Consider the following 26,053-nt stretch of genomic DNA (forward strand, 5'->3'; position numbering starts at 1 on the left):
CCAGGTATTTTTGGTACTAGAGATCTGGTGAGTCGCTCTTTTTGGTGGCCCGCCTTGTCTCGTGATGTCAGGAATTTTGTGCAGTCCTGTGGGACTTGCTCCCGGTCTAAACCTTGTTCTCGCTCTAGTGGGTTGTTGATGCCTTTGCCGGTCCCCAGGAGGCCATGGACCCATATTTCAATGGATTTCATCTCTGATATGCCTGTCTCTCAGAGAATGACTGTTATTTGGGTGATTTGTGATAGGTTCTCTAAGATGGTTCGTCTTGTACCACTCCCTAAGTTGCCATCTTCCTCTGAGTTGGTGCCCCTGTTTTTGCAACAGGTGGTTCGCATTGTATCTGACAGAGGAGTTCAGTTTGTGTCTAGATTTTGGAGGACTTTCTGTTCCAAGCTGGGAAATCAGTTGTCCTTCTCTGCTTTTCACCCTCAGACCAATGGGCAAGCGGAGAGAACAAACCAGACCTTGGAGTTGTATTTGAGATGTTTTATTTACGCTGATCAGGAAGATTGGGTTTCATTTTTGCCCTTGGCTGAATTTGCTTTAAATAATAGAGCTAGTTCTGCCACTTTGATGTCACTTTTTTTTGTAACTTTGGGTTTCATCCTTGATTTTCTTCAGGGCAGGTGGAGCCTTCGGCCTGCCCAGGTGTTGACACTGTGGTGGAGAGAATGCACCAGATCTGGGACCAAGTGGTGGATAAGTTATCTCTCTCCCAGGAAAAGGCCCAGCGGTTTTCCAACCGACATAGGACCATTAGTCCCCAGTTTAAGGTTGGTGATATGGTTTGGTTATCAAAAAATATCGCTATGAAGGTGGCTTCTCCTAAGTTTAAGCCTAGATTTATTGGACCTTACAAGATTTTGGAGATTATTAATCTGGTCTCTTTTCGTTTGGCTCTTCCTGTCACATTTAAAATCCATAATGTGTTTCATAAGTCCTTGTTGAAGAGGTTTGTTGAACCAGTTGTTCCTGGGGTGGCACCTCCGGACCCTGTATTGGTTGAAGGTAACATGGAATATGAGGTAGAGAAGATACTGGATTCCCGTCTGGCTAGACGGAGACTCCAGTATTTGGTTAAGTGGAAGGGTTATGGTCAGGAGGATAATTCCTGGGCCTCTGCCTCTGATATTCATGCCAAAAGATTGGTGCATGCCTTTCATCGGGCTCACCCTGATCGCCCTGGTGGCGTGGATGAGGGTTCGGTGACCCCTCCTCAAGGGGGAGGTACTGTTGTGAGTTCATTTTCCCCTTCACCATTGAGGTCTGATGAACTCCCTCTTCTGGTGAAGGAAGGTAGTGAGGCTGATTACCAAGCACCTGTGCAGGATGATGATGACTGGGTGACTGGAATTGCTGACTGGATATAAGGCAGCCGACGCCCTTCTGCCCTGCTGGTGATCTCTGAGGGATTCTAGGAGACCAGTCTGATTCCTGCTCCTCAAAAGCTAAGTTTTCTGCTCTGCTTTTTGCATTTGTGTTTTGGTTTTGTTTTGCCTTGTTTTTCTGGATTTCTGCCATTCCCTGCTGGGGTGAGCTGAATTCCTTTTTGCTCTGTTTTCAGAAAATACCTGAGTACTGATATAGTCTTTTTGAAGCCTAGCGTCTTCAGGGCTTTTTTCCCTATCAGTCTGTTGGCTCTTGTATTGATAGGGTTTTGGCGGATTGCAGACAGCAGCTTTTCTATCCTTTCCTATTTAGTTAGCTTGGGCCCCATCATTTGCTCAGCCTATCTTTCTATCTGTGTGAGTGTTTTTTCATCTTGCTTCACCATCATTATATGTTGGGGGCTGCCTATTGCTTTGGGGTCTGCTCTGGGGCAGTTTAGATTTCCCTTTCTGTCTTTAGGCTGTTTAGTTCTCCAGCTGAGATCGAGGGGTCTAGGGCACCATAGGAACCCCCCACGGCTACTGCTAGTTGTTGTTGTTAGGTTCAGGGGTCTGCAATCCGATAGCTGCCAACTTCTCTGGTTTTCTGGACTTAGCTAGTATTTCTGTTTTTGCCTCCTACGGTGACTCATTCATAACAGAACCCCATCCATAGAAATATAAATTACCCATGTTCCAGCCTTCAAAGACACATTGTAAGAAAATGTGTTTACAATGTTTGTTCACCAACCAATTAGTCTGATTACTTATCACATTGAGTTGGGAATATATAATTTTAACAAAAGTAATCTTATTAAATTCTTAGAAAATCATGTTTGTTCCAAGTGCAATAACCTAGTACTAGTCTTTTACATAACTTCTTCCTGTTTTCTATTCTCTCTCTTTAGAATTAATGGTTGTTATATCAGCAAGTAAGATAAATATACTATATATATACACATACACACACAGATCATTGATTGGAAACAAGATTTGACATTTTGCACACCCAAAAACGTAATTTTCATAACAAATTAATTCATGACCAAGTTGCAAAAATGAGTATATCCTAATGAAAGACTTAAGAGCAAAGCTAAATTTTAGACAAGAAAACTGGGATCTAAGGGGTAACGTCTTTCCTTGTGGAGAGTTACATGCCAGTGAATGGAGACTTATAGGCCCTGTAATACTTCTCTCGGAAATTAAATATGCAAATTGCCTCTTTAGAGAGGAAAAGGACTAGAACTCCAGTGTCACCTATTGGAAGTAGCAATCCTAAAAGTCAATATCGAGCCTTAAACGAACCTTGGCTTTTATCCTAAGTCATAGAGCAAGACTTGTTAAGGGGTCGATATTACCTTTTACAATTGTTTCTTCCAATAGGTGGCACTAGAGTTTTAGTCCTCTTCCTCTCTGAAGAGGCAATTTGCCAACTGGAAAATTGTAATTAACAAGATTTCAATCAGTGTGGTGCACACGCTGTAGGAATTCAGAAGTCTTCAGTTACAAAGAGTGACTGTATACTTTCATCCCAAACATGGACTATCCCTTTTAACTGTGCATTAAGGAAGCAAATACAAAATAAAAAAAAACTTCTGTGCAAAGAGTTACGTGACCTCTAAAATGCCAACGTTACAGGAATAAGGAAAACATCCAATCTGAAGTGTTTTGAGCACCACTTGTGCTCTAAGTCATAGATATAGTCTGAGCTAGATGCTTGTTGCTTAAGCATGGTCAGCTCTACTAATTAGTTGATACTTATGAGACACGTGTAATTGTGTGGATGCAAGAAAAAAAACAGTACTCAAAATATTATAAAAGGGAAAAGACACTTATTGGGAGAAATCAATAATGAAAAGGGTTCATATAAGACTAATAATGAAGAAAAAGAACTTGCCGTTTATTTAGCCTCTTGGCATATGAGAATAAAGTAAAAAAAAAATATACAGTTGTGGCCAAAAGCATAGACACCCCTGCAATTCTGTCAGATAATGCTCAGTTTCTTCCTGAAAATGATTGCAAACACAAATTCTTTGGTATTATTATCTTCATTTAATTTGTCTTAAATGAAAAAACACAAAAGAGAATGAGGCAAAAAGCAAAACATTGATCATTTCACACAAAACTCCAAAAATGGGCCAGACAAAAGTATTGGCACCCTCAGCTTAATACTTGGTTGCACAACCTTTAGCCAAAATAACTGCAACCAACCGCTTCCGGTAACCATCAATGAGTTTCTTACAATGCTCTGCTGGAATTTTAGACCATTCTTCTTTGGCAAACTGCTCCAGGTCCCGGATATTTGAAGGGTGCCTTCTGCAAACTGCCATTTTTAGATCTCTCCACAGGTGTTCTATGGGATTCAGGTCTGGACTCATTGCTGGCCACGTTAGAAGTCTCCAGTGCTTTCTCTCAAGCCATTTTCTAGTGCTTTTTGAAGTGTATTTTGGGTCATTGTCCTGCTGGAAGACCCATGACCTCAGAGGGAGACCTGTTATGATTGAGTCACCGTAGGAGGCAAAAATAGAAATGCTAGCTAAGTCCAGAAAACCAGAGAAGTTGGCAGCTATCGGATTGCAGACCCCTGAACCTATCAACACAACTAGCAGTAGCCGTGGGGGGGCTCCTACGATGCCCTAGGCCCCTCGATCACAGCCGGAGGACTACATAGCCTAAAGACAGAAAGGGAAATCTAAACTGCCCCAGAGCAGACCCCAAAGCAAAGGGCAGCCCCCCACATATGACGGTGAAGCAAGAAGAAAGAACAAAACACAGACAGAAAGATAGACTGAGCAAAGATGGGGCCCAAGCTAGCTTAGATAGGAAAGGACAGGAAGGCTGCTGTCTGCAATCCGTGAAAAACCCTATGAAAATAAGAGCCAACAAACTGACAGTAAAAAAGGCCCTGAAGACGCTAGGCTTCAAAAAAGGCTATGTCAGTACTCAGGAATATTCTGAAGACAGAGCAACAGGCAAAAGGAGATTCAGCTCACCCCAGCAGGGAATGGCAGAATCCAGAAAAGCAAGGAAAACAAAAACACTAATGCAAAAAGGCAAAGCAGAAATCTTAGCTTTAGATGAGCAGCAATCAGACTGGTTTCCTAGAAGTCCACAGAGAAATCACCCGCAGGCCAGAAGGGCGTCGGCAGCCTTACATCCAGTCATTAACTCCACTCAAGTAATAGAAAAAACTGACGGCACATCTAGAACTAGTCTGAATAGGTGCATACCAAAAGGCAACTTACATATTAAATAGAAAATGGTAGCACACCAAATATGAAAAATGTGAAATACGAATAGCAAAATGGCTTTAGTAATACATTTCATAATGGCTTTTGTAAGGCATATCAAATATGAAATAAGTGAAACATGAATAACATAATGGCTTTTGTAATCTAGAAAAACATATGAGATACTTAGCACAAAATTTGGCCAAAAGATGTGAGCCCATTCACCAACGACAAGGTGATCTCAGATTGAATGGGTCCCTATACTGACTGCCTAGTGTGAACTGACCTCTGGCTAGTAACATGATAAAGCCTGTATATATAGGACGATAGGAACCAAACATGTGATTGAAAGCGATTAAAATCACCACTTGATGCTATTCATGTTTCACTTATTTCATATTTGATATGCCTTACAAAAGCCATTCTGAAATGTATTACTAAAGCCATTTTGCTATTCGTATTTCACATTTTTCATATTTGGTGTGCTACCATTTTCTATTTAATATGTAAGTTGCCTTTTGGTATGCACCTATTCAGACTAGTTCTAGATGTGCCGTCAGTTTTTTCTATTACTTGTATACTGTTTTTCTGACTGAGCTCTCCGCCCTTCATCAAGTGGTGATTTTAATCGCATTCAATCACGTTTAGTTCCTATCGTCCTATATATACAGGCTTTATCATGTTACTAGCCAGAGGTCAGTTCACACTAGGCAGTCAGTATAGGGACCCATTCAATCTGAGATCACCTTGTCGTTGGTGAATGGGCTCACATCTTTTGGCCAAATTTTGTGCTAAGTATCTCATATGTTTTTCTAGATTACAAAAGCCATTATGCTATTCATGTTTCACTTATTTCATATTTGATATGCCTTACAAAAGCCATTATGAAATGTATTACTAAAGCCATTTTGCTATTCGTATTTCACATTTTTCATATTTGGTGTGCTACCATTTTCTATTTAATATGTAAGTTGCCTTTTGGTATGCACCTATTCAGACTAGTTCTAGATGTGCCATCAGTTTTTTCTATTACTTGTATACTGTTTTTCTGACTGAGCACTCCGCCCTTCATCAAGTGGTGATTTTAATCGCATTCAATCACATGTTTGGTTCCTATCGTCCTATATATACACAGGCTTTATCATGTTACTAGCCAGAGGTCAGTTCACACTAGGCAGTCAGTATAGGGACCCATTCAATCTGAGATCACCTTGTCGTTGGTGAATGGGCTCACATCTTTTGGCCAAATTTTGTGCTAAGTATCTCATATGTTTTTCTAGATTACAAAAGCCATTATGCTATTCATGTTTCACTTATTTCATATTTGATATGCCTTACAAAAGCCATTATGAAATGTATTACTAAAGCCATTTTGCTATTCGTATTTCACATTTTTCATATTTGGTGTGCTACCATTTTCTATTTAATATGTAAGTTGCCTTTTGGTATGCACCTATTCAGACTAGTTCTAGATGTGCCGTCAGTTTTTTCTATTACTTGTATACTGTTTTTTACCCTTCGCCACGACAGCACCCACTTGGAGAGAGGGATCCCCCCATAGGAACAGGAAACCTACAGAGATAAAAGAGGGCGGTCTACCTCTCCCCCTCAGTTGGTTTCCTGTTCCGAAGGGGAACCGCAGGATACGCTACAACTTACCTGGGCCAAGGAACCTCCTGTGCAGTGTCTGCGAGAACGGCAGGGGTTCCGGTCCAGAGGCAGCGACGGGGGAGTGCTGGAATCCGGCTCCCTCCTCGGCTGGTATGGAGTGCAGAGACACCGGTACCGGGTGGCGCCGACCGGGGTCTTTCTGTGATAACATGACACCGGACAGGAGGATCCATTCCGGTCCATGTGGGGGTGCAGGAACTGGAGGAAACGGCCGCCTCCGGCGTTCCTAGAAGGCTGCAGCATCCAGGAGGACGCACATGTAGCGCGGCAGGATGTGGTAAGGAGGAACTTCCGGGTTACCGGAGGTTCCTCGGCTCAGAGCGCACGCGCGGATGGGCGGCACCGCAGGCATAGAGGCGCTCCCCGCCCCCTCCAGGGGAAAAAAAATAAAAAAAAGAGCGATTCAATCTGCAGGCTAGTGTCAGCGCTGAAGCGCATACTAATGAGCCGCAAGTAGGCGCACCTGGAGGGGGAGGTACCAGGTATGAAGGGGCTTACAAAAGGCCTGGGGCACAGGGATATGGCGTGCAATCATGTCTTCACCAAGGCAGGACACGCATCCCCAGGCAGGCGACGCAGCAGCAACCAAGGACCATACAAGACGAGGGTCCTCGGATCGTAGCCACAGAAGCCACGCCAACAAGCCTCCATCGCAGCCTCCTGAGTGGACGTCGCTCTGCCTATCAAGCTGATAAAATGTCTCTCTCTCGCTCTCTCTACTCTTCTCCCCTGCCGTCATCATATCGCAGACAAAGAAGAAGGAAAAATCAAAAAATAAAGAGTGGACCCTGTGTGCACGTCCGTTACCGGAATCGTACACAAAAAGGCTGTGCAAAAAATGCATTAATGAGACGGCAAAACAGGCATCAGCCGTAGACATAAGGGCCATAATTAGGGAAGAACTACAGGCCCTAAACCAGAGCAGGCCCTCCAATATCGAAACTACCAAACCAGCGGTTGTAGACACCGATGAAGGCGAAGTAGTCTCAGATAGTTCCAACGCATCCACATCAGCATCCTCCTCAGAGATGGAGGGCCGTTGCTGTTTTCCTTTAGATCATATGGATAATCTAGTTAAATCTGTGAGGAATACAATGGGATGCACGGACACAAAGGAGCCGCAGACGACTCAAGAAATCATGTTTGCAGGTCTGACGGACAAAAAGAGGAGAGTTTTTCCAGTTATTCCAGCAATAAAAGCGCTGGTTAAGAAAGAATGGGAGAGACAGGACCAGAGAGGGTATCTTCCCTCAACCTCAAAAAGAAGGTACCCCTTTGACGACGAAGAGTTGTCGACATGGGGTAAGGTCCCAAAGGTAGATGCGGCAGTGGCCTCCGCCTCAAAGCTAACGGTCTTACCAGTGGAGGACACGGGCATTTTAAAAGACCCTCTTGACCGCAAAGCTGACGCCTCTTTGAAGAGGGCATGGGAAGCAGCTACCGGCACATTTAAACCGGCAATAGCTAGTACCTGCACAGCGCGTTCTATGCTGGTCTGGATCGATCAACTAGACCAGCAAATAGACCAGAAGATCACTAGAGACAAACTACGAACCGCCATACCTCTAATCCGCGGTGCAGCAGCATATATAGCGGATGCTTCGGCTGATTCCTTACGTATGGCAGCCAGAACAGCGGGGTTGGCTAATAACGCCAGGCGTAGCCTGTGGCTTAAAAGCTGGAGAGGTGACACTCAGTCCAAAGCAAAACTGTGTACCATTCCTTGCGAGGGTGAGTTCTTATTTGGGAAAGCCTTAGATGAAATCCTTACGAAGGCAAAAGAAAGGAAAAAAGGATTCCCTAACCCTCCTCTCCCATTTTATAGGAGGGCGTTTAGGAGAAGACCCTTCGGCCGGGGAAGATCAGCGGAGAATCAAAACCGCTGGGCCACAAAGGAAGGAAAAGGCAAAGGTGCCATGTTTAGGGGATCCTCCTTCCGCAGGGACAGGAACTGAGGAGCCAGTTCCTCCAGTAGGAGGGAGACTAAAAATTTTTCCGAGAATGGGAGAAAATTACGGCTAGCCCTTGGGTCCTAGGCATTATCAGAGACGGGTTAAAAATAGGATTCCATCAGGTACCCCATAATTCTTTGATTATAACATCCTTCAGCTCACCAATCCAACAGCAGGCCCTGGAAGCTGAGATTCGGAATTTACTGGACAAAAAAGTTTTGGTCCATGTGCCTAAGGGGCAAGAAGGGAGAGGATTTTACTCCCCTCTCTTTCTGATATCTAAACCAGACGGATCATTCCGGACAATAATCAACTTGAAAAAATTAAATTCATTCATAATAAATCATAAATTTAAGATGGAATCCATAAGATCCACGATTAAGCTCCTCTTCCCCAATTGTATGATGGCAGGCTTGGATCTGAAGGATGCTTATTATCATATTCCCATCCATTCCAGATATCAGAAATACCTCAGAATGGCGGTCCTTCTCGATGGAAAGATACAGCATCTCCAGTTCATGGCCATGCCATTCGGCATTTCCATCGCACCACGAGTATTTACAAAGGTGATGCTGGAAGTGATGGCTTTTTTACGCCAGAAGGACACGCTAATAGTACCCTATCTGGATGATTTTCTGATAGTGGGAAATTCATCTCGACAATGTAGTGATCGAGTTGCTGATACAATCTTGTCCTTACAGGCCCTAGAGTGGATAATAAACTTCAAAAAGTCCAGAATCGAGCCGCAGTCTGTTCAGTCCTTCCTGGGTCTCGAGCTAGATTCCATAAGCCAAAGGTGTCTGCTGTCGCAGGTAAAAATCTCAGCAATCAAAAAGAAGGTTAAGATGGCGATACGTCGGCCACACATGTCTTTAAGGGAAGCAATGTCCCTTCTGGGATCCCTTACGGCCTGCATCCCGGCAGTTCAGTGGGCCCAGTTCCACACGAGGATGCTACAATACCAAATTCTTTTAGAGGAGTCCCGTGACCGAGGGAATCTGACAAAGAAAATCATGCTGTCCCAGGAGGTCCTAACCTCCCTTGCGTGGTGGCTAAAGGACGATAACCTAACAGCGGGAGTACCTTGGGTTATAACACTCTCCCGTATAATTATCACGGACGCTAGCCCCACAGGATGGGGAGCCCATATGGGGAATAACTTTGCCCAAGGCCTATGGGATATAGGCGAAGATAAGGATTCGTCAAATTTAAAAGAACTAAAGGCAGTTTATCATGCATTATTTCATTTTCTTCCACAGTTACATGGGGAGGACGTGAGAATCCTTTCGGACAACACCACCGTAGTCGCTTATCTGAACAGACAAGGCGGAACTCGATCGGTCACCTTAATGTCTTCCGCAAGAAGAATTTTATCCCTAGCAGAAGAACATTTGTTGTCTCTCTCAGCCCTCCACATAAGGGGAAGAGACAACGTGGAGGCAGATTTCCTAAGCCGCCATACACTGCGGCAAGGGGAGTGGTGTCTAAGCCAGGGAATATTCACACACATCGTGTCGCTTTGGGGTCTTCCCCAAATAGACCTCTTCGCCACCAGAAAAAACAGGAAAGTGCGAAGGTTCGCCTCTCTAAATGTGTCAGACAGTCCGGAAATTCTGGATGCCCTCCAGGCCCCGTGGCAATTCAAACTGGCATATGCGTTCCCACCAATCTTACTACTACCGCAGGTGATCAGGAAAATCAGAGCAGAGGAAGCACGAATAATCCTAATAGCACCATTCTGGCCCAGGAGGCCGTGGTTTTCATGCCTGCAAGCGATGTCAGTAACACATCCGTGGGTGCTTCCCTCAACCCCCAGGCTCCTCTCACAGGGACCTTTTTTTCCATCCTCAAGTGGACAGTCTCCACTTGACTGCCTGGAACTTGAAAAGGAAATGTTGAGATCAAGAGGGTTCTCGGAGGGACTAGTCAATACACTCCTACAAAGTCGGAAAATAACAATGACAAGAATTTATACCAGAGCATGGAGAAAATTCCTAGAGTCCCACACAAGGCCTGAGTCTGGAGAAATCCCGATTACGGCGATCCTAGAATTCCTACAGAAAGGAAAGGATTTAGGGCTAGCTGTCAACACACTAAAAGTTCAGGTGTCAGCTCTAGGGGCCCTCTATAGCTATAATGTGGCAGGCAATAGATGGATAAGCAGATTCATCTCGGCATGTGAGTGGAGTGAGCCAGTACACATACCTAGAGTTCCTCCTTGGGATCTGAACCTGGTTCTGGAGGCCTTAACACGTCCGCCTTTTGAACCCTTAGATTCAGTTTCCCTTAAACACCTATCCTTCAAAACAGCACTGCTAGTTGCACTAACCTCAGCCAGAAGAGTTAGTGACATACAGGCACTTTCAATAGAACCCCCTTTTTTAGTGACGTTACAGGATCAGCTAATACTAAAACCAGATCCCTCATACTTACCAAAAGTAGCAGGGAAGTTTCATAGGTCACAAGAAATCCATCTCCCTTCATTTTTTAGTAACCCTTCTACTCCAGAGGAAGAAAGATTCCATACACTAGACGTTAGAAGAGCAGTATTACGATACATTGAAAGGTCTAGCAGCTGGAGGAAGAGTAGGGCTCTATTTGTTTCTTTTCAGGGCCAAAAGAAGGGATGTGAAGTCACAAGGGGTACCCTGTCTCGATGGATCAGAAACGCGATTGGGCTGGCATACTCAGATAGCAATGAGAATCCTCCGGAGGGTATCAGAGCACATTCAGCCAGAGCTATGGCTTCCTCTTGGGCAGAAAGGGGAGACGTCGCAATCGAATCTATATGTAAGGCGGCAACCTGGTCTACACCCTCTAATTTTTATAATCACTATAGGCTTGATTTATCATGCTCATCTGACCTAGCCTTTGGTAGAGCGGTCCTCGGCACGGTGGTCCCTCCCAGGTGAAGGTCTCTGAAAGTCTCTCCAAGTGGGTGCTGTCGTGGCAAAGGGTAAAAAGCCGGATTACTTACCGGTAATGCTCTTTTAATGAGTCCACGACAGCACCCGTTCACTAACCCTCCCTAGAAGTTAACGTAATGTATATACACCTTCTTAGTGTGAAGTTAATAACTTAGAATAATTGGATAATATAATGGCCTAATATTTGGCGGTCCTCCTGGTACTCTGAAATCCAACTGAGGGGGAGAGGTGGACCGCCCTCTTTTATCTCTGTAGGTTTCCTGTTCCTATGGGCGGATCCCTCTCTCCAAGTGGGTGCTGTCGTGGACTCATTAAAAGAGCATTACCGGTAAGTAATCCGGCTTTTCTGACTGAGCACTCCGCCCTTCATCAAGTGGTGATTTTAATCGCATTCAATCACATGTTTGGTTCCTATCGTCCTATATATACAGGCTTTATCATGTTACTAGCCAGAGGTCAGTTCACACTAGGCAGTCAGTATAGGGACCCATTCAATCTGAGATCACCTTGTCGTTGGTGAATGGGCTCACATCTTTTGGCCAAATTTTGTGCTAAGTATCTCATATGTTTTTCTAGATTACAAAAGCCATTATGCTATTCATGTTTCACTTATTTCATATTTGATATGCCTTACAAAAGCCATTATGAAATGTATTACTAAAGCCATTTTGCTATTCGTATTTCACATTTTTCATATTTGGTGTGCTACCATTTTCTATTTAATATTAACTCCACTCAGCCAGTCATCATCATCAGCCCCAGGTGTTTGACAATCAGGCTCACTGCCTTTCTTCACCAGAAGAGGGAGTTCCTCGGGCCTCAGTAGTGAAGGGGAAAATGAACTCACAACAGAGACCCAGCCTTCTCACACTGGGTCCTACATTATGCTGCAAAATTTGTTGGTAGTCTTCAGACTTCATAATGCCATACACACGGTCAAGCAGTCCAGTGCCAGAGGCAGCAAAGCAACCCCAAAACATCAGAGAACCTCCGCCATGTTTGACTGTAGGGACCGTGTTCTTTTCTTTGCATGCCTCTTTTTTTCTCCTGTAAACTCTATGTTGATGCCTTTGCCAAAAAAGCTCTACTTTTGTCTCATCTGACCAGAGAACATTCTTCCAAAACGTTTTAGGCTTTTTCAGGTAAGTTTTGGCAAACTCCAGCCTGGCTTTTTTATGTCTCGGGGTAAGAAGTGGGGTCTTCCTGGGTCTCCTACCATACAGTCCCTTTTCATTCAGACGCCAACGGATAGTACGGGTTGACACTGTTGTACCCTCAGACTGCAGGGCAGCTTGAACTTGTTTGGATGTTAGTCGAGGTTCCTTATCCAACATCCGCACAATCTTGCGTTGAAATCTCTTGTCAATTTTTCTTTTCTGTCCACATCTAGGGAGGTTAGCCACAGTGCCATGGGCTTTAAACTTCTTGATGACACTGCGCACGGTAGACACAGGAACATTCAGGTCTTTGTAGATGGACTTGTAGCCTTGAGATTGCTCATGCTTCCTCACAATTTGGTTTCTCAAGTCCTCAGACAGTTCTTTGGTCTTCATTCTTTTCTCCATGCTCAATGTGGTACACACAAGGACACAGGACAGAGGTTGAGTCATCTTTAATCCATGTCAACTGACTGCAAATGTGATTTAGTTATTTCCAACACCTGTTAGGTGCCAACACCTGTTAGGTGCCACAGGTAAGTTACAGGTGCTGTTAATTACTCAAATTAAAGAAGCATCACATGATTTTTCAAACAGTGCCAATACTTTTGTCCACCCTCTTTTTTATGTTTGGTGTGGAATTATATCCAATTTGGCTTTAGGACAATTCTTTTTGTGTTTTTTTCCTTTAAGACAAATTAAATGAAGATAATAATACCAAAGAATTTGTGTTTGCAATCATTTCCAGGAAGAAACTGAGTATTATCTGACAGAATTGCAGGGGTGTCAATACTTTTGGCCACAACTGTATAGTCTGGCTGACTGCCATGTTAGGCTGTGTTCACAAAGGTGATTATCTCCACCCTTCGAAGGAGAATTAACTCTTTTGGTACCCTGGATTCTAGGGTATGACATTCAATACAGCATTCTCATATGCTATGTATATGCCCCCAATATTGCCTGCAACAAAAGAAAAACACCTTTTTTTTTTAAACTCAACCGGGGGGCAGTCGGGTATGATGGATGTCACTGGTCCTGGTCCAGCGCCTCCCTTCTTCTTTCGATGCTGCCCTCCTTCTGTGCTTCATGTGGATGATGAGTGCTACGTCATCCAATCAATGTTCCCTGGAATCGTACTCCTGCCATGACTAGGGTAGATCAAAGTACTACAGGAAAGGTCAAAAGCACATACACTCTTCAGTACGTTACTATGCCCTGAGCAACACCAAAACCTAGGGTCTGTGGGAGAGGATACCCTAGGCAAGAGTATTACCTGTCAACCGTTGACTCTGATTATGAACGTGTCTGTATCGTGGAGTTACCAGGTTCATTGAGACAACTTACATTGACTCCAATTCTGCGGGAAATTTCTTGCAGCAAGCCGTGGTGGATCGGTGTCAGATTCCCATCCAGCGCCTCCAGATACTAATGAGGTTATCATCCATCAAAGGAATGGCCCTATCCAAACTCATTCAAGTGATTACTGTGTAAGTAGAGCTTTAGATAGGAGCATTGCTTATGAAGAAGAGCGCCTTTTATTTGTTGTCTGGTTTATTTCACCCACTTCTCTTATGTCTTCCGTGGCTGATAACTCATGAGCTCAATCTAGACTGGAAATCTGGTGAAGTGTTTCATTGGGGACAGTTGTGTCATGAGAGGTGTCTGGTCCTTCTGCGTCCAGTTCCCCATCTTTCCTGCTGATTCATGGTGTGCTTACATCTGGGAAAGAAGGAAAGCGGAGATAATATCTCCACACAGTTTTGGTGATTGTTCTAGTAACCTGCTCTCAGGAACCTCCCGCCTCCTGGACGTATCTTCATGGACCTTTGGAGATGGACCCTGAGAAGGTATCTTCAATTCCCAATGGCCGACTCATGAGAACCTTAAGACGAAGGCATCTTCCATGTCTCTACTCTCCACCGACCATGAGAAAGAACTCCAGTCTGTATTCGATTCTTCCAAGGTGGTAGCTGGTATCGCCGGGCAGGGAGAGACACAGCAATTCAAAGGTCCTGTTTCCAGAGCTGCTTCAGTCTGCTCTGAGTATGTCGATGGTGAGAAGCATCCTAATCATGAAGAAGGTGAGTGGACTGGAGAGAATGAGACCGTGAGGAGAAGTCAGAGTCCAAGGATAACTGTTAGGCTCCACTTTTTCTGCGGGCTTGAAGAAGAGAGAGCGGAAGAAGGGGTGCTGTAACAGTAATGCCAATGCCCCGGTATAGTTCCCTGCCCCCTATATGCAGGGATGTCGACATACTGACTGCTCCGACCATGCAACATGATCCCTGTTGTTGCTCCTTGCTTCTTCATCTGTGCACATCACACAGGCTTCCTGGTGGCGCGCCACCATATTCTTAAAGGGGAAGCATGCGCACCATGAAAATGCTTCCAGCCAATAGCTGGGAGACATCCTGTATATAAGGCACCGTCCCAAGTAGGGAGGTGTCTGAACAATCCCTGCAGTTCCCTACTTTGAGTGTGTGTGCCACTGTATGTGGGCAGGTCCACTGACCTAGTATCCTGTGTAGTTTGTTTGTGTTCCTGTTCACCTATTAAGTCTGAATGATTCTTTATATCCTGAGTTGACTGAACCGGGACCTGAAGCTGCACCGGTGGTACATGAACCTGAATCCGTTCAGATATTACTTTAACCAGCACCAGTGTCTTCTCTGGTTAGCATTCTTGAGTCCATACTGTTGGTGCCTGTTCCAGTATCCGAATCCAGGTCTTCCTGTGACTCCGTGTCAGTATCTGTCCTGCCCCTTGATCCAGAACCTGTGCTGTCTGAACAGTGTCCCAGTCCTGTTCCGCTAGTTACTTCGAGCCCGTGTCCATGTAAGTGAACCTTATCGTCAGCAGCTGCGATACCAGAGGCTGCCCAGGAGTGGTATATGGCAACAACCTCCTGCTCAAGTCTAACTTCTTCATCAAGAGCTCTAGCAAAAACCAGCTAACCACTTAGCTCTGCCACTCCTAGGTAAACCAGGATCGTGGCATAGTGATCCATGATCCATGTGTGTTATGGAGAACATCAGGTTGGCATGTGTGATTTGTGTAGAGTACATCAGGTTGGCATGTATGGGTTATGTAGAGTACATCAGATTGGCTTATGAGTTGTGTAAAATACATCAAGTTGGGATATGTGAGTTGTGTACATCAAGTCATGCAATAAATTGGAGTAATTCTGAATTAAATTTAGTAATCCATGGATGAATGGAACACTTTGGAACAGTCTTTTTTACACAGGCCAGGTTTGCTGGGGCAGTCATGACACTGAAAAATTATGTCCTTTCTTATCCTCCTTCTGTAACACACTTTGCAACATATTTGTGACCTTCCTCTCTTTGCAGTTTGAGAGACCTCACCTGGGAAATGTTGCCCTGGTACTATATGGGCACTTTCATTTCCAGAAATACTGGGCCCTTCCTCTCCCTGATTTCCAAATATTAGGGCCTTGATCACTACTCCTGAAACTGAAGGAATGTGCTAGTCTGGCCTGTACATCGTAACAGCATGTAAGCTTTATGCATTTCCATCTGTACGATGTGGACTGCCAGCTTTTTGTACCGCACCTTAGCTTTCCTTCTGGCTCTGATAGTCTTAATCAGAGAGATCAAATGCTGTTCTTATTGTATCCCAGGACACACTCTGGTTTGGGGACTTGTGTAGCTGTACCTCACACAGTGGTGGGGGTGCTGTCATTACCATATATTGACCAACACTAACTTGACCACCAGTATGTTGTCGCTACATTGGGCTTTGCTCTCACCCTTTCTAAGCAGCTGCCCAATTAACGACCTAGGGAGACTTCTCTGTTTTTTGTGCACAGTACTGCATGCTTTTGTAGGTCTGGCAGAGAGGGATTTGAATATTGAGATGTTGTTGTAGAAGTTTCCACATAGATGTTGTTTCAGAACCCCCCAGCACCCCGAATAGGAGATGTATGCCCTTAATGCAGCAACCGACCGGCTGCAACCCCCTGGGCAGAGGTAAGCGAGATATCCCACTGCTGCCACCAGTGTAACGGGGACTTCTGTGCTGTAATGCCTCTTACATTACCACCCCATTTCTCAGGAAGTCCACTCTGCTTTTCCTCACTTCTGAATGAAGGGCGCTGTCTCGAAAGGCTTTGTAACATGGGAACATATAAAAGATCACTGCTTCTCCACGTATTTCCAGTGTGACAACATTTTACTCATCGGTCTCAGAATATACATACATACAGAGGGCAGGACAATCAATGTGTGTTGGGCCAGTAGATAACAGGCTCCAATTAAGACGCCAGATGTACATTACAATATCCGTAGGATTAACAAAGGTGGGGGGAGGTCAGAAGTGGGATATCTCGTTTACCTCTGCCCAGGGGCTAAACTCTACCGCAATAATCTGGCGTTGTCTCCAGAGACCCGATGAAGCCACACTAGGGGATTATGGTTCGTTTGGAGGGAAAACTGTGGTCCATACAAATATGGTTGTAACTTCTTGAGTGCCCGTACTACTGCCAGGTACTCCTCGATGGCCGCATAGCTTCACGGGGAAATAGTTTCCGACTCAGGTAAGCTACCGGGTGGTCTTGATTGTCCGGCCCGACTTGGCTCAGCACTGCCCCCAATCCAAACATAGAAGCGTCTGTGTGAACAAGGAAACGTTTAGTTGGATCGGGTGTTGTGAATTCGCTTTCTGGCCAACCTCTGGTTACTAGTGAAGGTAGTGGAGCTGGTTATATTGACAGAGGGGTCGCGAGTAGTGTTGAGCGATACCATCCGATATCCAGAAATATCGGATCGGATTGGATCGGCCCGATACACAAAAAGTATCGGGTATCGCCGATTCCAATACCGGAAGTCCCATTCAAGTCAATGGGACAGAAATATCGGATTTAAAAAAACCCTTTCTTTCCTTGTACATCAGTATATATGTAGTATGTATGTATGTATGTATGTATGTATGTATGTATGTATGTATGTATGTATGTTGTATATATGTAGTATGTATGTAGTATGTATGTAGTATGTATGTAGTATGTATGCTGTATGAATGTAGTATATATGTAGCATGTTGTATGAATAGTATATATGAAGTATGTATGTATGTATGTATGTATGTATGTAGTATGTATGTATGCTGTATATATGAAGTATGTATGTATGCTGTATATATTGTGAGAATCATGTGGGAATAGTGGATGAGGGCAGGTATATCTCGCCCAGATTCCTTTCCTATGTGGCCTAGTCTGGTCAGTATCGCACCTGCTTACTAATGGATAATGGGAGGTGGATATAAAAAGATGCCAGGTGGTTGTGTGAGTGTCTCAGCCTGGGAACACAGAGAGCTTGTCTGTGTGAGAGACACACACGTGAGTGAAAGCAGTGCCCACTGCAACTGTGGTTTGGCTGGACGGGAGAAGCCCGCCAGTTGGTAGTTAGGTTGTCCATTGTTTAGTTAGTGCCGGACAGGCAAGGATTTGTTTTATGTTTTAATTTCCTTTTGCATTGCTTTCACTATTAATAAACCTGACCCAGGGTCAGTTACACCCGAATACCAGCTCTGCGCCTAAGTTTCATGCGGAACGCACGTGACCTTTGACCCCAGCAAAGCCGATCCCGGAGTGTTTTATCACATTGTGGTGGAGAACGCAGGCATCACGTTGCAAGCATGAGCATGGAGGACATGGTGAAAGCGCTGGTACAGTCCACCGCCGTCCAGCAAGAAGCTAATCGGGTGATGATGGCCCAGCTGAAGGAGTTGGTGGACATGACAGCTACCGATCGTTCGCTTCTCCAGCAGGTGGCGCAGCGCCTGGCAAGCCTACAGGAGGTTAATCTGGAAGCCGAGTCGAGAGTGATTCACGTGAGTCGGTACTGGCAGAAGATGACGACCGAAGATGACGTCGAGGCATACCTGACCACGTTTGAACGGACGGCGGTGCGAGAAAAATGGCCGAAGGCACGATGGTCCGGCCTGATTGCCCCGTTTCTTTCCGGTGAGGCCCAAAAGGCGTATTATGACTTGGAACCTGAAGCTGCGCAGGACTTTGACAAATTGAAATCCGAGATCTTGGCCCGGCTGGGAGTGACGACCGCTGTCCGTGCACAGAGAGTGCATCAATGGACTTATCAGCCGGATAAACCACCGCGGTCCCAGATGTTCGACCTGATCCACGTGACGAAGAAGTGGCTACAACCCGAGGTGTTGACAGCGCCAGAGATAATCCAGAGAGTCGTCATGGACAAGTACCTGAGAGCTCTACCGCCAGCCCTGAGGAAGTGGGAAAGCCATGGAAATCCTACGACGGCAGATCAACTGGTGGATCTGGTTGAACGTTACTCCATGGCGGAAGGACTCCAAGACGACGCTACCCCACCTCGTTCTTCATCGTCTCCACGTGGAACCGGTAAGACTGTTCCAGGGAGTATGGGAGATGGAAAAATCCCTAAGACAGTGGGGGAGGAAAACGGGACTGCCCGCACTGCGAGGCCGAGAGTAACGAACTATGGTCTAAGCAAGGGGCCCGTTAGGTGTTTCCGCTGCCAAGAGATGGGACATATTGCTGCGAACTGTCCGGTCACTACTGAACCCATGCAGTGCGACGTCACAGACTCTAAAAACCGCATGTCTATGGTTGCACGGGTAGTGAGTGTGAATGCCGGTCAAAAGGATGTGGAAAAACACTTGTGTGATTTAACTGTTGATGGCAAAAATGTGGTGGCATTGTTAGACTCGGGAAGTGTGGTGACTCTGGTGAAGACCAGTCTGGTGTCAGCCCCGACTGGACCATCAGACAAATTTTCTGTAACGTGTGTGCATGGAGACACCTGTTCGTACCTCACCACGGTCATATGCATTACTACTTCCTATGGGTCTGTGCAACATAAAGTGGGACTCGTCCCGGCGTTATTGCATGATGTTACCCTGGGCCAGGATTTTCCCCACTTCTGGCAATTGTGGGAGAGTCAGTTGATGCCCTCGGGTAATCGTGTACATGATTCTTCTCCCAGGGCGCGTGTGGGTCCCGAACCCCTGGAAGAGGTCTCCCCGGAAGACTCGGGGGAAGAGTCTGCGGGAAAGGACCTGCAGTTCCCGTTTTCAGTCATGGCGGGTGATACGGAGGAGACCGGGGAAGAGGAGGAGGCCGACAGCCGTCCACCTCCCCGTTTGCCAGATTTAGAAGTTCAGAAAGATGACTTCCAAAGCGAGCAAATAAAGGATCCTACCCTTTCTCAGGCTAGGAAAAATGTAAAAGTGATAAATGGGGTACCCGTAGAACCTGGCTCTAGGCTGGCATATCCTTACATGGTTCTGGAGAATGATTTACTCTATCAGATAGAGAAAAAGGGGGAAGATACGGTGCAACTATTAGTCGTGCCAAAACCCTACCGGCGGCAGGTGCTGGACCTGGCCCACGGACATGTGATGGGAGGTCACCTGGGAGTCCAGAAAACCACCGAAAGGATATTACACTGTTTTGTTTGGCCAGGCATGCATCACGATATTCGTGTATATTGTGAGTCTTGTCCTGACTGCCAAGCCTCTGCACCTAAGCCCCGGTTCTGTAGCCCTTTGGTACCCCTACTTATTATTGAAGTCCCGTTTGAGAGGATTGGGATGGATTTAGTTGGGCCCCTTCCACGGTCTGCACGTGGACACCAACATATCCTGGTCATCTTGGATTATGCCACTCGTTACCCGGAGGCCATCCCTTTGCGTAACACGGCCACCAAGACGATTGCCAAGGAACTGGTGCATGTGTTTAGTCGGGTCGGTATACCAAAACAGATACTCACCGACCAGGGGATCCCCTTTATGTCCAGGATAATGAAGGAGCTCTGCTGATTGTTACAAATCGAACCGTTACGCACATCCGTGTATCACCCTCAAACAGATGGGTTGGTTGAACGGTTCAATAAAACTCTGAAGCAGATGCTGAGAAAGGTGATAGACAAGGATGGGAAGAACTGGGACTATTTACTTCCGTATTTGCTTTTTGCCATCAGGGAAGTACCCCAGTCTTCCATGGGATTCTCGCCTTTCGAGTTATTGTACGCCCGACGTCCTCGTGGACTATTAGACGTTGCAAAAGAAACCTGGGAGGGTCAGGTCACTCCGTTTAAAACAGTGATAGATCACGTCACACAAATGCAGGAGCGTATTGCGGCTGTTATGCCTATCGTCAAAGAACACATGATACAGGCCCAAGGAGCCCAAAAAAGAATCTATGATAGGGGCGCCAATATCCGTACATTTGCACCCGGAAATAGGGTGTTGATCCTGGTCCCCACGGTGGACAGTAAGTTCCTGGCAAAGTGGCAGGGCCCCTTTGAGATCAAGGAAAGAGTTGGTGAAGTAAATTACAAAGTATACCAGGCAGGTAAACAGAAACCTGAACAGATTTATCATGTAAATCTGATAAAGCCTGGAAGTATCGGTCTGCCTTGTCAGCGGAGCTGGCCCGTCCCGTCTGCTCACATACCGTACTGGAGGTACGGGTTGCAGAGGCTCTCTCGGAGCGGCAAAAGACTGAGGTCAGGCAGTTTTTACTTCACAACCAAAAGTTTTTCTCAGAAAAACCCGGGCAGACTACGCTAATGAAACATGACATCGTAACGGAACCTGGTGTCATTGTTCACGTGAAACCCTACAGAATTCCGGAAGAGCGCCGTGAAGCCGTTTCCCGAGAAGTGAAGGCAATGTTAGAGTTAGGTGTCATTGAGGAATCGCACAGTGCTTGGTCCAGCCCGATTGTGTTAATTCCTAAACCGGACGGCACAATCCGGTTCTGTAATGACTTCAGGAAACTGAATGCGGTCTCAAAATTTGATGCCTACCCTATGCCCCGGGTCGACGAGTTAATAGATCGGTTAGGTAAAGCCCGATATATTACGACCCTAGACCTAACAAAGGGGTATTGGCAGATCCCTCTGGCGGAGGCTGCCAGAGAAAAGACAGCATTTGCTATGACGGAAGGTCTATTTCAGTATGTGTATATGCCGTTTGGACTGCACGGAGCACCGGCGACCTTCCAGAGACTGATGGATCGAGTCCTGAGGCCACATAGGCAGTACGCTTTGGCCTATTTGGACGACATTGTCATTTACAGCTTGGACTGGGAGACTCATCTCCAGAAAGTACAAGCTGTGATTGACGACCTGTGGGAGGCAGGTCTAACCGCGAACCCCAAGAAATGTCACGTCGGGCTAGAAGAAGCCCGGTATTTGGGGTATGTAATTGGGAGGGGTGTTGCTAAACCCCAGGTTGATAAGATTCAGGCGGTTCAGGACTGGCCACAACCTGTCAACAAGAAGCAGGTGCAAGCCTTCCTGGGGATCGCCGGCTATTATCGCCGGTTCATACCCAATTTTGCAGCCATGACGGATCTTACAAAAGGGAAAGACTCCGTCATGATTAAATGGAGTTTAGCGGCTGAAGAAGCCTTCCATGGCCTAAAACGGGCACTTTGCTCTCAGCCCGTACTGGTGACTCCGGACTTCCGCAGCGAGTTTGTGGTACAAACGGATGCCTCTGATACCGGTATCGGGGCCGTACTCTCACAAGTGAGGGACGGAGTGGAACACCCAGTCCTCTATCTCAGCAGGAAGCTGAATAAACATGAGCAAAGGTATGCAGTCGTGGAAAAAGAGTGCCTAGCCATTAAGTGGGCTCTAGAGGCCCTCAAATATTACCTGGTGGGCCGAAAGTTCAGGCTGATCACTGACCATGCCCCTCTCAAGTGGATGCACTTGAGCAAGGAACAGAATAGCCGGGTGACCCGGTGGTTCCTTGCCCTGCAGGCCTACACTTTTACGGTGGAGCACCGCCCAGGGGTACAGATGGGGAATGCAGATGCCCTGTCCCGAGTGCACTGTTTGGCGGGTGTCATTGCTCGACCGGAGTGGTCTGTGCAGAGGGGGGGGATATGTGAGAATCATGTGGGAATAGTGGATGAGGGCAGGTATATCTCGCCCAGATTCCTTTCCTATGTGGCCTAGTCTGGTCAGTATCGCACCTGCTTACTAATGGATAATGGGAGGTGGATATAAAAGGATGCCAGGTGGTTGTGTGAGTGTCTCAGCCTGGGAACACAGAGAGCTTGTCTGTGTGAGAGACACACACGTGAGTGAAAGCAGTGCCCACTGCAACTGTGGTTTGGCTGGACGGGAGAAGCCCGCCAGTTGGTAGTTAGGTTGTCCATTGTTTAGTTAGTGCCGGACAGGCAAGGATTTGTTTTATGTTTTATTTCCTTTTGCATTGCTTTCACTATTAATAAACCTGACCCAGGGTCAGTTACACCCGAATCCCAAACTCTGCGCCTGAGTTTCATGCGGAACGCACGTGACCTTTGACCCCAGCAAAGCCGATCCCGGAGTGTTTTATCACAGTATGTAGTATGTATGTAGTATGTATGTAGTATGAATGTAGTATATATGAAGAATGTATGTTTTTGTTTTTTTTACATTCAATACATTAGCCGGATGATGAGACTACTACTGTCCCATCATTGGCTAATGTGTCAATCACTGTCATTGTAGCAGGCATCGCCCGATGGGACTTGTAGTCCAATCGGATGATGCCTGCACACACACACAGATCCCCAGCAGGTCCGTACAGACCGACGGCAGCCGGCACAGACCCCCCGGCAGGCCCGTACAGACCCCCGGCAGCCGGCACAGACCCCCGGCAGGCCCGTACAGACCCCCCGGCAGCCGAAACAGACCCCCTGGCAGCCGGCACAGACCGCCGGCAGCCGGCACAGACCCCCGGCAGGCCTGTACTGACCACCGGCAGCCGGCACAGACCCCCAACAGGCCCGCACAGACCTCCGGCAGGCCCGCACAGACCCCCGGCAGGGCCGCACAGACCACGCATCATGATGACATCATTTCAGCAGCCAATCCACAGCCACAACAGTGGCTCATTGCATTATGGGAACTTCCGATTCCGGTATCCGATATTGAAAAAATATCGGTACTCGGTATCGGAATTCCGATACAGCGAATATCGGCCGATACCCGATATTTGCAGTATCGGAATGCTCAACACTAGTCGCGAGTTCTCTTTCTGGGCTCCCTCTGGTGGTTACTGGAGGTAATGGAGCTGATCTAATTAACAGAGGCCTGCCACCTGATAATGAGGAGGATGACTGGAGATCTGGAGTTTCTGACTGGATTTAAGACAGCCAACTCCCTCTATCCCTGCTGGTGATATTTTCCTGCCTCCTGAGGTCTTAGTTTCCAGCTCAGTCCCTTTATGCTCAGCTAAGTGTTCTTTTGCTATTGTTCCCATTTGATCTGGTTTTGTCTATTTCAGTTTTGTGTGTTCAGCCAGCTCCGGCTGGGGCTGTGCTGAATTTCCGTGCTTATGTTACTGCTTGTGCCAATTTGTTTTTGTCCCTTATTAGATTGGCCTCTTTTTGCTCTGCTTTCAGAATATACCAGACTGCTGATATAGTGGGCGAAGTCTAGTGACTTCAATGTTTTTCTATCAGACGTGTTGGGCATTTTTTGCAGGGTTTTTTGCGTGATTGCAGACAGAGTCTTTCCTTTCCTGTCCTGTCTAGTTAGTGTGGGCCTCATCGTTTGCTCAGTCTATTTTCTTATCTGCGTTTGTGTTTTCATCTTGTCTCACCAACACTATATGTTTGGGGGCTATCTATTCTTTTGGGGTCTGCTCTGGGGCAGTTTAGATTTCCCCTTTCTTGCTTTAGGCTTATTTAGTTCTCCGGCTGTGTCGAGGAGTCTAGGATCATCGTAGGTGTGCTCCACGGCTACTGCTAATTGTGTGGATAGGATCAGGGGTCTGCAATCCGCTTAGTTACCAACCTCTCTGGTTTTCTGTGGCTTAGCTTGGTCTTGCTTTCCTCCTCGGTGACCCAATCATAACAATCAGGTGCGGCCAGTACGGGGGTATTTGTGAGGGCATCCTTTAGCTGGCGGAAGGCTTCCTCACACTCGGGGGTCCAGGTTACCTGGCGGGGGAGGTTCTTATGGGTCAGATCAGTGAGGGGCTTGGCTACGCTGCTGTAATTGGGGACAAATTTCCTATAATACCCTGCTGTCCCTAGAAACGCCATGACCTGGGTTTTAGTGCGTGGGGTGGGACATTTGGCTATGGCCTCAATCTTGGCTGGTTCTGGTCGCTGTTTCCCACTTCCCACCCAATGTCCTAAATACTGAACCTCTGCTTTGCCCACACGACACTTGTTGGGGTTCAAGGTGATTCCGGCCTTGTGGATCCTGTCCAATACTGTCTCTAGGTGATTTAGATACTCATCCCATGTCGCACTGTAGATGGCGATGTCATCCAGGTAGGCACAAGCATAGTTCTGGAGACCATCCAGAAGCCGGTCAGCCAGCCTCTGGAAGGTCGCAGGGGCAATCTTCATCCCGAATGGCCTAACTCGAAACTGGAATAAGCCGAACGGGGTGACAAATGCAGACTTGGAAATAGCGTCAGGACTTAGGGGGATCTGCCAATAGCCTTTGCATAGATCGATGGTGGTCAAATACTTTGCCCCCGCCAACCGGTCTAACAACTTATCCACACACGGCATGGGATACACATCCGTCACAGTTTTCTCATTTAGCTTGCGATAGTCTACACAAAACCAGGTAGTCCCATCCTTCTTGGGCACTAACACTACGGGGGATGCCCAGGGACTGACTCTTCAATGACCCCTAAATGCAACATCTCTTGTAACTCTTGCCGCATCCTTTCTCGTACAGACGCAGGGACGCCGAAGGGGGGTTGTCTCAGGGGAGTCTGATTCTGGGTCTCAACCTTGTGTTGTGCCAGACAGGTGTACCCCGGTCTCTCTGAAAGCATCCTCTGTCGCTACCTAATCAACGCCTCCGCCTGCTGTCTCTCCCGGGGCCCTAGGTTTTCTCCCAAGTGTACCTGGTCCCATGTTTTAGTCTGAGTCCTCTCCCCTAAGACATCAGGCAAGGGACGTCCTGCTAAATCCTCTGCTTCGGGTGCATAGATGGCCACTACCTCTTCAGGGCGCTCCCGGTAGGGCTTCAGCATATTCACGTGGAACATGCGGATAACCCTGGGGTCATCACAATCAGCGACATTGTAGGTGGTGTCGGCTATTTTCCCCACTACCTGGAAACACCTAATACACACAGAGTAAATGTGCACAAATTATCTCGTATGAAAAACATTTACAAGTTTATTAAATAGAACAACAATTCAGTATTAATAATATACTCATTAGTATGCGACAGAGGGTCTTAACAATAAGGACAGAAGGTAAACACACAGAATACCGTGTGTCCAGGTATTATACTGGATTAGGGACCACATCACGTGCAACACGTCTAATGTTGTTTATTATGCTCAATGTACATGCGGCCTCATATATATAGGATTGACTACAAGAGAGTTGCGTGTTAGAACACGTGAGCATGTTAGAGACATAGTGGCTGCACATGATGTGGATGACCCTTGTGTCTTAAAAACAATCCCACGCCATTTTAGACTTAAACATAAGTCTAATCCCAATGACCTGAAGATATGGGGCATTGATTGTGTCCATCTTGGCACAAGGGGAGGTGATTATAAGCGGGTCCTTGCCCAACGAGAGCGCAGATGTATATCTGTTCTTGACACTATGGTCCAAGCTGGGCTGAATGAACAATTAAGTTTTGTTCCTTTTTTTTATAAAAAAAAATATATGGAATCTTTCCCTGGTTTTATCTGTTATTTTATTGTTTGTGTATAATTGTGTCTTAATGTGTGTTTTTTGTGTTT

The sequence above is a fragment of the Dendrobates tinctorius genome, unplaced genomic scaffold, assembly GCF_039654945.1.
Source record: "Dendrobates tinctorius isolate UK_male_01 unplaced genomic scaffold, ASM3965494v1 ptg000008l, whole genome shotgun sequence".
Classification (NCBI taxonomy): Eukaryota; Metazoa; Chordata; class Amphibia; order Anura; family Dendrobatidae; genus Dendrobates; species Dendrobates tinctorius.